Below are 12,779 nucleotides of genomic sequence, written 5' to 3'. Positions count from 1 at the left end.
CCTCCTTTATTCTTTATCAATATAGCTAGGGGTTGTGAATTTCATTGGTCTGTTTCAAAAACCAGATTTTTGCTTTGTTATCTTCATTACTAAATGTGTCTGATAATCATTTGTTTCACATGCCTTTGCTATTTTCATATTTCTAATGGTTTCTGTTTGCCTTTTGCTTTTTTTTTTTTTCACTTTCTTGAGATGGAACCTTAGAACAAGAAGTTTAGATCTCCCTTATTTACTAAAAAATGTATTTAAAGCTATAATGTTCCCTCTGTAGAAAGGGCAGAGAAATTTGAAAAAGAGAGGCAGGCATAAAAAAATAAATAAAAAACATATTCAATAAAAAAGAAAAGAAAAATGGACAAGGAAAGGTGGAAACACCTAGGATATATATAAGCTTTATTTTTATTTTAATTTAGAAATTAAATTTAATGGGGTGACATTGGTACATAAGAACACATAGGTTTCAAGAAAATATCTCTATAGCATTTGAACTGCTGATTGTGTTGTGTGCCTATCGGCCAAAGTCAGTTCATTCTTTGTCACTGTATATTGGTCCCTCTTTACTCCCATCCTATACAAGTGTTTTGAGGATGTTTTCTCTAAAGGGAAATAGAGAAACAAGATAGTAATTGAAGGACAAATGCAGAGGCAGGAGAGGTATCACTTTTAATGAAAAATATTACAAAATGTTTATTTGCTAATAGGAATAATCTAACCAAGAAGAAAATAATATTGAGGCTGTTGAACATCAGTTGGCAAATAAAATAATTTAGACTTTCTGGGCCATATGGTCTCTGTCACAGCTACTATGCTCTGTCATTGTAGAACAAAAGTAATCATAGATAATACTTCAGTGAACTGGCATGGCTGTGTTCCAATAAACTTTATTAACAGATGAAAGGCAGGACTTGGTTTGTGGGCCACAGTTTACTGGCACCTGATGTAGAGAAAAAAAGGACAATAGAAAAAATTGTCCCTGGTTGGTTGGCTCTGTGGTAGAGCATCATCCCAGCTTGCAGATGTCCTGGGTTTGATTCCCGGTCAGAGAATACTGGAGAAAGTGCCCATCTGCTTCTCCACCCCTCACTCTCTTGCTTCTCTCCTTTTCTTCTCCTCCTGCAGCCATGGCTCAATTGGAGCTAGTTGGTCCTGGGTGCTAAGAATAGCTCAATGGCCTCTGCCTCAGGTGCTGAGAAGGACTTGGCTGCTGAGCAATGGAGCAGAGGCCCCAGAAGGACAGAGCATCGCCCCCTAGTGAACTTGTGGGTGGATCCCATTCTGGGCACATGTGGGAGTCTGTCTCTGCCTTCCCTCCTCTCACTGAATAAAAAGATAAAAAGAAAAAAAATAAGGTTTTGACTAGGCAAGCCTTGATAAGATCTAATGTATAAGTATATAAATTATTTGATGTCAAGGGAAATATGGATTCTGATGAAGATAGAATAGAAGATGATTGGGCCCTGGCCAGTTGGCTCAGTGGTAGAGCATCGGCCTGGCGTGCAGAAGTCCCGGGTTCGATTCCCAGCCAGGGCACACAGGAGAAGCGCCCATCTGCTTCTCCACCCCTCCCCCTCTCCTTCCTCTCTGTCTCTCTCTTCCCCTCCTGCAGCGAGGCTCCATTGGAGCAAAGATGGCCCAGGCACTGCAGATGGCTCCTTGGCCTCTGCCCCAGGCGCTAGAGTGGCTCTGGTCACAGCAGAGCGACGCCCTGGAGGGGCAGAGCATCACCCCCTGGTGGGCAGAGCGTCGCCCCCTGGTAGGCGTGCTGGGTGGATCCCGGTCGGGCGCATGCGGGAGTCTGACTGTCTCTCCCCGTTTCCAGCTTCAGAAAAATACAAAAAAAAAAAAAAAAAAAAAAAGAATAGAAGATGATTGGTTATAAATGCATGTAGAACTTTTCTGATACTTCTATTTCCCCATGTTAGAAAATGTTAAATCATTTTCATAACCTTAATTATCCAATCCATCTCTGGATTGAACATCTTAAATTTTACCTACCCCAATCATAACCCCTGCTAGTAGAAATAGAATCACTACTACTTTCTCCTTGAAAATATCTTTTCTCTGCTTACCAGGCTGTTTGTTAATCATGAGTATGGCTTTATCAAAATGATAAATGAATACCTTCAGGTCATTGTACCTTTTTCTCCACATCTAAGGGCTAATTTCCCTTCCATTAGTTTCAATATTAGACAGGAAATAACCTATGGCAAACATGGCCACTGGCAGTTAGGTCTAACTTACACTGTCACTACAGAAAGTCCTTTAGAAAATTAATGCCTCTTGCCTTCTACCTCAAAAAAGAAGCTGAGAATGGGGCTGAGTGGTCTCTCTTGAGGCGTGATGAAACTATATGCCTATTTCTTGCTTGGGTTCTGTGTCATAATCTCTTTTAGCTAATATTAGTAGATGTTTTTAGTATATTTTCACACATGCTAATTATATAGTTTATAATGTATATGCTGATTTTAATTGATTAAGGAAATCTACAAGTACTTTGATATTGACATTTGTATTTCAATAAAATGACACTGACTTGGGCCATCTCCGGCCTGGAAACCTATTAAATGCCTGAATAATCAAGGAGAAACATTGATGGTGATAAAAAATAATGATATTTAATTGCAATTGATATATGACAACTATACTTTCAGTTTGTTACATCCTAAAAAGCAAGTTCGTTTTATACTAGGTAAAAAAGAGAAAAATGCAAAATAATACCTTTTAAGGGATTCTCCCATAACCCTAATTCCGTTTTTTTTTTTTTTATGTACTAAATGCTTTAAAAGATAGATTGGTCTAAGAAATCAAGCTTTTAGAATGATGTGTGTGTGTGTGTGTGTGTGTGTGTGTGTGTGTGACAGAGACAGAGAGAGTCAGAGAGAGGGACAGATAGGGACAGACAGACAGGCAGGGAGAGAGATGAGAAGCATCATTTCTTTGTTACAGCACCTTAGTTGTTCATTGCTTACTTTCTCATATGTGCCTTGACTGGAGGGCTACAGCAGACCGAGTGACCCTTATCTTGAGCCAGCAACCTTGGCCTCAAGCTGGTGAGCCTTGCTCAAACTAGATGAGCCGTGCTCAAGCTGGCAACTTCGGAGTCTTGAACCTGGGTCCTCCACATCCCAGTCCGATGGTCTATCCACTGCACCACCACTTGGTCAGGCTGAAATGATTTTTAACCCTTAGTGTTCCAAACCAATGGAATACTCAACCATTGCTTCTTTTATTTTTCTCACTTGAGACTGTTCTAAAAGTGCACCTCATATTTAAGTTTGTATATCCTGAGAAAACAAAGAAGCTTTCTTAGCAGTTTCTTTCCTAGCTCTTTGTTTTCAACTCCAAAGACCTTTTCACTATATCCGCTTAGTATAGTAGAGAAATATTTATTTTTATTGTATAAAATGACTGTTTCAGCATCATTAAGATTTAGAAAGCATTCTATTTTGGTGAAGGAGTATTTGGCAGCCAACATCATTACAGAAGGTGCTATAAATTATGGAGATTGCAAAAATAATAGCAGTGAGGACATGTATATTTGAGAACGTCATGTTTTCTGAGAGATGGAATATATTGGCAAGAGCTCTCCAACTTGCCTACCTTCCCTACTCCTCCATAATTATGTTCAGGTAACTACAAATATTTGTCTTTCAGATTCTCCTGGGTTTGAGGCCATATTACTTCAGTCTTATGGCCAAAAACCCTTCAGCCACCTTATAAAACATGTTTAAACTAAAAAACATATATATATTTATAAGATTTTAAAAAAAACTTCCAAGGCATATATTTCTGGGTGCATATCAAATTTTCTGAAAATAGATCCTCACCTTTATGCTGGGGACTTAAGATGCTTTTACTGTACTAATATTTTTTCCTTCCACAAAACACAATGTTCCAGAATTCCTAAGGAAAGTAACTTACATGGGGGAAATAGGAGTCATAAATAACTAATACCAAATATATTCCTGATATAGGGTTGGAATTTGGAAAAAAGTAATAAACTATAAATGTACTTTAACTCAGTGGTTAAGAATACATATGGCCCTGGCTGGTTGGCTCAGCAGTAGAGCATCGGCCTGGCATGTGGAAGTCCCTGGTTCGATTTCCAGCCAAGGAACACAGGAGAAGCGCCCATCTGCTTCTCCACCCCTCCCCTTCTCCTTCCTCTCTATCTCTCTCTTCCTCTCCTGCAGCCAAGGCTCCATGGGAGCAAAGTTGGCCCAGGCACTGAGGATGCCTGCATGGCCTCCATCTGAGGTGCTAAAATGGCTCTGGTTGCAGCAGAGCAATGCCCTAGATAGGCCAAGCATTGCTCCACCCCCTGGTGGGCATGCTGGGTGGATCACGGTCGGGTGCATGCGGGAGTCTGTCTGCCTGCCCCCCCCCACTTCTCACTTTGGAAAAATAGAAAAAAAAAGAATACATATGCATGAAAATGTGGGAAAGTTACTTGATGTCTCTAGATCTCTGGTTTCTCATATGTAAAACAGAGACATAAATAATACCCACTTTATAGAGTTATTATAAGGAGTAATCTTTTAGTATTTGTCAAAAACTTAAAACAGTGCCTGGCACAATAAGTGTCAGTTAAATAAAAATAATATAATGTGTGAAGTTATTAATACAAAAGGAAGTGACACAGGAAAATAATTGGGGGCATCACTACCTCAAGCTGTGTCATAATAAGACAAAGAGTGGGGAAGCTCACATTTGTATGTTTGTTCCCAGGTCATTTCTTCCTCAATCACTTTAGCTGTAAGTACAACTAGACTTTTTAAAATGCTTAATGATACATTAATTATATCCCTTTCTTTGGAATGAATAAAAATATTTTTACTTTTCTATCTCTGAACTTTTAACATTATTACTGAACATTTTCAAGCCATGCACTGCATAAACTTAAATTTAAATGTACTATATTCCCTCATCATGGGCATCTGGTAAACTGGAATGCCAATAGCTTGGTGACTTTATATTTTTATTAAGAAATCTGATTAGACTTGCATTGAAACAATTTGCTTGATCCTGTAAGGAAATTGCACTATCAGAGAAGTCTATTAACTCTTTCAGGTTGTTGTGGAATCAGTGGGGAAATTGCTAATTGCTACAGGCACAGGTGAGTGCTATGAGTACCAAATTATGCATGACAGCAGTAATTTCCTGAAAGACCTGTGATCTCTTAGTGGTTAAAAGCTTTAATGTGCCCCCAGTGCCTAAGTCATTAACGGAGAATGATTTAAGCACAGGGAGAATCTAACTGAAATGTAAAACTGTGAGGGTATTAGAAATAGTAGTGAACTCAGTAAAATTACTTGAATATTACTCGGTGTCAAATGCAAAAATGTTCCCATTAATTCTGATATGTGATGAACGACAGAAAGCAATTGAAAAGCACAAAGAAACCTTGTCATAAAAATGAGACAAGAATAATCGGAAGTGAATTTAAAAACCTTTTCTTTGAATATCAACATCTTCCTCGTATTTATAAAATCTTCATTTTTTAAAGAATTTAAAACAATACCACAGTCTCTGTGTTACTGGATTTCCAACCCTTACTGTAAGATCCTTTGGGAAATTTGCCATTAAGTTTTTTAAATGGGGGAAACTGACACTAGATGTATATCTGAGGCTGTAGAACTTGTGATATCCAATTATTTCATTTTGCTTTAAGACTGTATTTATTCTTGCGACATTAAAATATATATTTATTTTTTTAAAACCCATGGTCTCCTTTAAGTCTCTATTGAAATGTGTTATTTTCTGAACAATTCCAATCACAGCATACCAACCATGTATGACTCTCCAATTACATTTTCAATTCCATCAATTTCTTGAATGATTAATATTTCATTCAATCAAAATATCAAAACGATTCTCTATTATAACATATTTTACTTTTACTCTCATAAACAATGCTGTAAATAACATCCGCCTTTTCCCAACTTCATTGAGAAATACAGTAAAATCAATTCATATTAAATATACAATCTGATATATTTTGGCAATTACATGAATCTGTGTAGCTGTCCCAAAGAACATGATATAGAACTTTAAAATCAACCAAAAAAAGTTGCCTGGTGGCTCTGCATTTATTCCCCTCATCCTCTGCCCCAAGCAACCACAGCTCTGCTTTAGGTTACTATAACTTTGCCTTTTCTAGAATGTCATATAAATGGGATTATATACTATGTACTCCTTTATGTTTTACTTTCTAATTTAGCATCATGATTTTGAGATTAATCCATGTTATTCTTGTTTATCAATCTCTTTTCTTTTCTTTCTTCTTTCTTTCTTTCTTTCTTTCTTTCTTTCTTTCTTTCTTTCTTTCTTTCTTTCTTCCTTTCTTTCGTTACATTTTTTAGATGAAAGGAGGGGAGATAGTAAGGCAGATTCCTGTATGTGCCCTGGGATCCAAAGAGCAACCTCATCTAGGGCTGATGTTCGTGTACCAAGCTATTTTAGCGCCTGAGGCTGATGCGCTCAATTGAGCTATTCTCAGCACCTGGGGCTACACTTTAACCAACTGAAGCAGTGGCTGCAGGAGAAGAAGAGGGAAAGAACAACGAGAGGGAAGGGGGAGAAGCAGATGGTCGCTTCTCCTGTGTGCCCTGACCAGGAATCAAACCCAGGATGTCCATATGCCAGGCTGACGTCCTATCAACTGAGCCACTGGCCAGGGCCTCTTTCTTTTTTTTTTTATTACTGAGTAATATATCATAGTATGGATATACCACAATTTGTATATTCATTCACCAGTTATGTGACACTTGAGTTTTTGTGTTGTTGTTTGTCTATTTTTTCCAGTTTGGGTCTAATACAAGTAATGCTACTTTGGAAAGTAGTGTATACAGTGTGTCCATAAAGTCATGGTGCAATTTTGACTGGTCACAGGAAAGCAACAAAAGACGATAGAAATGTGAAATCTGCAGCAAATCAAAGGAAAACTCTCCCAGTTTTATACCTATTCAGTGCAGTTTGATGTGGGCTCACACACAGATGTTTTAGGGCTCCTTAGGTAGCTATCCCGTATAGCCTCTACAGACTTGTCACTGACTGATGGCCTACCAGAACGGGGTTTCTCCACCAAACTGCAGGTTTCCTTCAACTGCTTATCCCACCGAGTCATGTTATTCCTATGTGGTGGCGCTTTGTTATAAACTTGTCGATATTCACATTGCACTTTGGTCATGGATTCGAATTTAGTGAGCCACAGAACACACTGAACTTTCCTCTGTACGTCCACATCTCGACTGGCATGGCCGTGGGCTGCTCCGCTGTGTACACGGTGTTACATCATCATTTGCACATGCACACATGCTGCCACATCATCCTACAGAAACTGGGAGGGGTTTCCTTTTATTTGGTGCAGATTTCACATTTCTATCATCTTTTGTTGCTTTCCAGTGACCGGTCAAAAGTGCACCATGACTTTACAGATACACTGTATATCTGTGGTGGTTAATTTTATGTGTCAGCCTGACTGGGTCATGGGGCAGCCAGATATTTGGTGAAACATTCTGGGTGTGTGTGAGGGTGTTTGTGGATGAGACTAACATTTAAAAGGTACACTTAGTAAGGCAGATTGCCCTCCTGAATGTTAATGGCCTTCATCCAATCAGTTGAAGGTCTGAAGAATAAAAAAGCCTGACCCTCTCTTGAGTAAGAGGGAGCTCTGCCTTCCTGACTGATTGAGCTGGAGCATTTGCCTTTTCCAGCCATCAGTCTCAGGCTGAAACATCTTGGGTCTTCTTGGGTCTCAACCCTGCCAGCTTTGCAACTGGGACTTGGCTCTCCTCTATCCCCAGCTTGCCGCCTGCAGATCCTGGGATTTTTCAGTCTCCATAATCACATAAGCCAATTCCTTAAATACATATCTTTATGTATATGTCTATGTTTATAGACATATATAGTATACACATACATCTTAATGATTCTGTTTCTCTGTAGAATCCTGGTTAACACAGTCGTTGTGTGAACCTACTTCCTAAAATTTATCCTGGGTAAATACCTAGATGTGAGATTGCTAGCTCATGAGATAAGTGCATTTTTAACTGACAAAATGTATTTTTTCAGAATGGTTGTACCATTTTGCATTTTCACCGGCAATGTAGGAGAAATGAAGTTGCTCCATATCCTTGTCAAAATGTAGCATTTAAGTTTTTTTTTTTAAAGATTTTAACAATTCTTGTGTGTATATTATTGACGTTTTAATATAAATTTCTCTGATGACTAGTGGTATTAGCATCTTTTTATGTGACCATTGGCTATACATATATCTCCTTTTGTTAAAAAGCTCTTCAATTCTTTTGCCCATTCAAAAGATTTTGGTTTGTTTTGCTAATGTTGAATAAAAGTTATTCCTTATATTTTCTGGGTACAAGTCTTTTGTCAAATATAAGACTTGCAAATATTTTCTCCCATTAATTGGCAAGTAATTTCATTTTCTTAACCATGTCTATTAAAGGGCAAAAATCTATTTTGTCTTTTATGGATAAGTGCTCTTTGTCTTTTTTAAACAACTTCATCAGAGCTGATATGACAAAGATTTTATCCTATGTTTTCTTTAAGAAGAAATACAAAAGTGTTTTATTAATGGTTGTCTAGCTCTTTGTGTGGAACAGTGAACCTTGTTTATTTCACTTACTATTGAAGACTGGAATAAACTACTGAGAAAGTGAATTTGTAACAATTTGGACTACAGAAAAGGTTTAGTTTTCTCCCGGAAATAAAAGGGCAAACAAACAAACAAAACCCTTTTTACTCTAGCTATAATAATTCAGTCGGTGACCTGTCTACTAACTTTGCTGGAATATACAATGTTAAATTGGTCTGGCAACAGAAAAGCAGGTTATAAAAACCCATTTTGTCAATTCAATTTTTTAAAGCACAAAAGATGCAGGCATGTTTAGTTCTTCACTGCTATAGAATGGATTCTCCAAATAATAGAACTATACTCACGTTTATCAACAACATGATAGCTCGATGCCTGAGTTTTAACTAAATGTTTCTACTTTAAATTAATCCATATCGGATATACTTTAAAATGGGATAAAAACAAGGAATATTTTAGCCAGAAGGAAATGAATACAATAAATAAATAAGTGTACATGCTCTGTTTTTGAGAAAATGGAGTAAAATTTTGGATAAACATATTGAATAATAAGTAATTACTAAGGAAAAAAATAATGATATTATGGGATTCAAATCAAATATCATAGATTCCATGTTTTTTTTCTTTAAAATTTTTTTAAACTGTTGATTGTGTTCAGTGTCCATCATCCAAAGTCAAATCAGTTACCACCACCATATATTTGTCCATGTTTTCAATTCCATCTTTAAAAAAGATAATAATAAGAGACACGATCATATGTATAACATGCTAATTTCAGGATAGAAAGACTCCATCTACAAGGACACACTGCATGGATCAGGTCAATATCTTTAGCTGAATCTTTCAGCAGTCTTGTAAATTTTTTCCCCAGTGACAGTCCAGTTTGTAACATGTAAAAAAAACTCAATCAAGTATCATTTCCAAAAGACATGCTAACTGTGTAAGGAATGCATTCCCCTTCTATTACATATCAAATGCTCTATACGTATTAAAAGAAAGGATCAAATCAGCAATCTCCACATGGAAACTACACTGAGAGTTAATAGCAGCTAGGATTGAAATTGTTTTTTTTTTCTACCCAAGAACACATTTATTTGCAAAAATTATAAATAATACAATTGACCTAGAAATTATAGGTGCTGGCATTTTAAAAAAGGTAATATATTTATGTTTTCACTCTTTATTTTCAGATTTTGTTTTCTAAAGGTGTAGATGAGCTGAATATATAAATGGCTAGAAATTATAAAGGTAAAAATAATACACTGTATTTTAAATGCCACTAAATACACACACACACACACACACACACACACACACACACACACTGGATAGTGCTAACTATAGAATGATATAACTTGAAAATTAAAAATTATTATAAATAAATTAAATTTGAGCCCTGGCCGGTTGGCTCAGCAGTAGAGCGTCGGCCTGGCGTGCGGAAGTCCCAGGTTCGATTCCCGGCCAGGGCACACAGGAGAGGTGCCCATCTGCTTCTCCATCCCTCCCCCTCTCCTTCCTCTCTGTCTCTCTCTTCCCCTCCCGCAGCTGAGGCTCCATTGGAGCAAAAGATGGCCAGGGCGCTGGGGATGGCTCCTTCGCCTCTGCCTTAGGCACTAGAGTGGCTCTGGTCACGACAGAGTGACGCCCCGGAGGGGCAGAGCATTGCCCCCTGGTGGGCAGAGCATCGCCCTCTGGTGGGCATGCCGGGTGGATCCCAGTTGGGCGCATGCGGGAGTTTGTCTGACTGCCTCCTTGTTTCCAACTTCAGAAAAATACAAAAAAATAAAAATAAAAAATAAATTAAACTTAATATTAAAATATAACTTCTTAAGAATAATACAATTTTTTTTAAATTGCTCACAACAGTAAGTTGTTAATCTTTTAAGTATAAATACACAAGATAAAGTAATATATACAAATATAAATCAGAACCTCTGTTAAAAAATAAAGTCCTGCAAATATAAATGTCCTTTCCATTTATTTCCCATCACTAATATAGGTATCTTTGAAAAGGACAAGAAAAATAAGTTAGCAGCCTACTGTAGTGGTTTTGTATTATGTAAATCATCATAGCTCTACAGTGTCTCCCTAGCGTACTTTATTCACTTTAATCAAAGTTTGTATATCACAACATAAACCAAAGACCACATTCTGTTATCATGTTTAAACGCTCCTTAAGGCATCCCTCTCCACTCCCCATCTCCATAAGAAATTTTTCCAGAGGCAACTAAGTTAATTATTCTCTCTCCCTTATCAGTTCTCATAACTTCTCACTCTTCTTTTAATCCAAATGAGATTGGGGGTATCAGTTCTTTAACAACTCTTTCTCCAGATAATATTGAGTACATACCTCCTTTGTGCCAGTCAGAAGACATGTGTTAACACATATATTTCTAAGAACACATTAAGGTAGGTACACTTTTCTTTTTTTATTTTTTTTCAGACAGGAAAGGAGAGAGATGAGAAGAATCAACTCATAGTTGTAGCACCTTAGTTATTCATTGACTGCTTTCTCATATGTGCCTTGATGGGGGAGGGGGGTGTCCAGCAGAGCCAGTAACCCCTTGCTCAAGCCAGCCACCTCCAGCTTCAAGCCAGTGACCTTTGGGCTCAAGCTAACTATCATGGGTTCATGTGTATAACCACATGCTCAAGCCTGTGACCTTGGAGTTTCAAACCTGGGTCCTCAGCGTTCTAGTCTGACTCTCTATCCACTGCAACATGACCTAGACAAGCAAAGCAAGTATTCATAAATTTAAATTTTAAGTATTATATATAAATATATAATATATAATGATATAACCATATATAGTAGTGGGATGGAGGCTATATATACCCATGTGCCTTACCTTCTTAAGGTCTACGTTCAATCAGTACATTCTCCATGCCTTTTTTTGTCTAGACTTTTGAAAAAATCCAATCCCAGCGTTTCTATGCTTATATCCTGCTTAATTGTTGTACTTAGCATATCACCTAATATTAATATATCAGGATATGAGTTTTATTTGTCTTATTCACTCTTTTATTCATTGCATCTATAATACTGCTTGACATTTATCTAGTAGGCATTCAATAAATATTTTTCTGAGTGAATTTGTTTTGGTAAAAAAAAATACAAACAGCATGCTTCCATTTATGTAAAAATGGTAAAATAAGAAAATGTCTGATTTCATAACTATTGTAGGACTAATTTATTGAACTGAAATTAAAACATAAATTTTAAAATGGGTGGAAATTAAAGCTCCCTGGAAATAGAAGTTGTATAACACATATAAGGTTTAGCAAAATAAAAATGAGGAATCTTCAATTCTTTAAGGTGAGAGAATAAAGGAAAATAAGAGTAAGTAGCTTTAGTGGGGTATAATTTATATGCAATACAGTCCATCCATCTTAAATTAAGTGTATGGTATCATGAGTTTTAGCAAATGCTTTCAATTATATAACTGTAAATAAAAACAGACCAGCCTTAAAAAATTCCCAAACAGATACCAGTTTAGTCATATAAACCAAGCTTAATTTAGCTTATTTTGGAAGACTAACTTCATCCTGGGTCATTTTTTGCTTATCCCTCTACAAATCAGAAGCAAAACTTGAACTGTTTCCCAAGGTAACCACTGAAAATTCTAATATTTTAACCAATCGCTGTGAAGAATAAACAGTTATTGCTTTCTCACTTTATAAGCTACTTTATAACAATATACACGTGACTCTCATTCTCTGAGTGTTCCCAGTTTCTAAACTGTCTTTTTGGTGTTTGCACAATGAACTTTTACAAATTACTAATTCAGTGATTCAATGGTTTTACTTCTGAACTTTTGACACAACCTACCATGACAATCATGATGCAGGTTATTTCCATCATCTCCCCAGCTTTCCCTCATGCTCCTTTACATTGTATTCTCTCCCATGATACCAGATAGGCAGAACATCGGCCCCAGATGGGGTTGCTGGGTGGTTCCTGGTTGGGAGCATGTGGGAATCTGTCTATCTTCCCTCCTCTCAAATTGGAAAAGAAGAAAAATAAATAAATAAATAAATAAATAAATAAATAAATAAATAAATAAAATGTTCTCTCTTTCAACTCTTTCAGTTGTTTCCCCAACTGCCCACACCTTTGGAAGCCCTCCTTATTTTGAATCTCTTTGGTTATAACTATCTTTACAGCTCA

This window comes from Saccopteryx bilineata, chromosome X (genome assembly GCF_036850765.1).
Source record: "Saccopteryx bilineata isolate mSacBil1 chromosome X, mSacBil1_pri_phased_curated, whole genome shotgun sequence".
NCBI lineage: Eukaryota > Metazoa > Chordata > Mammalia > Chiroptera > Emballonuridae > Saccopteryx > Saccopteryx bilineata.
This window is presented reverse-complemented; position numbering follows the sequence as displayed.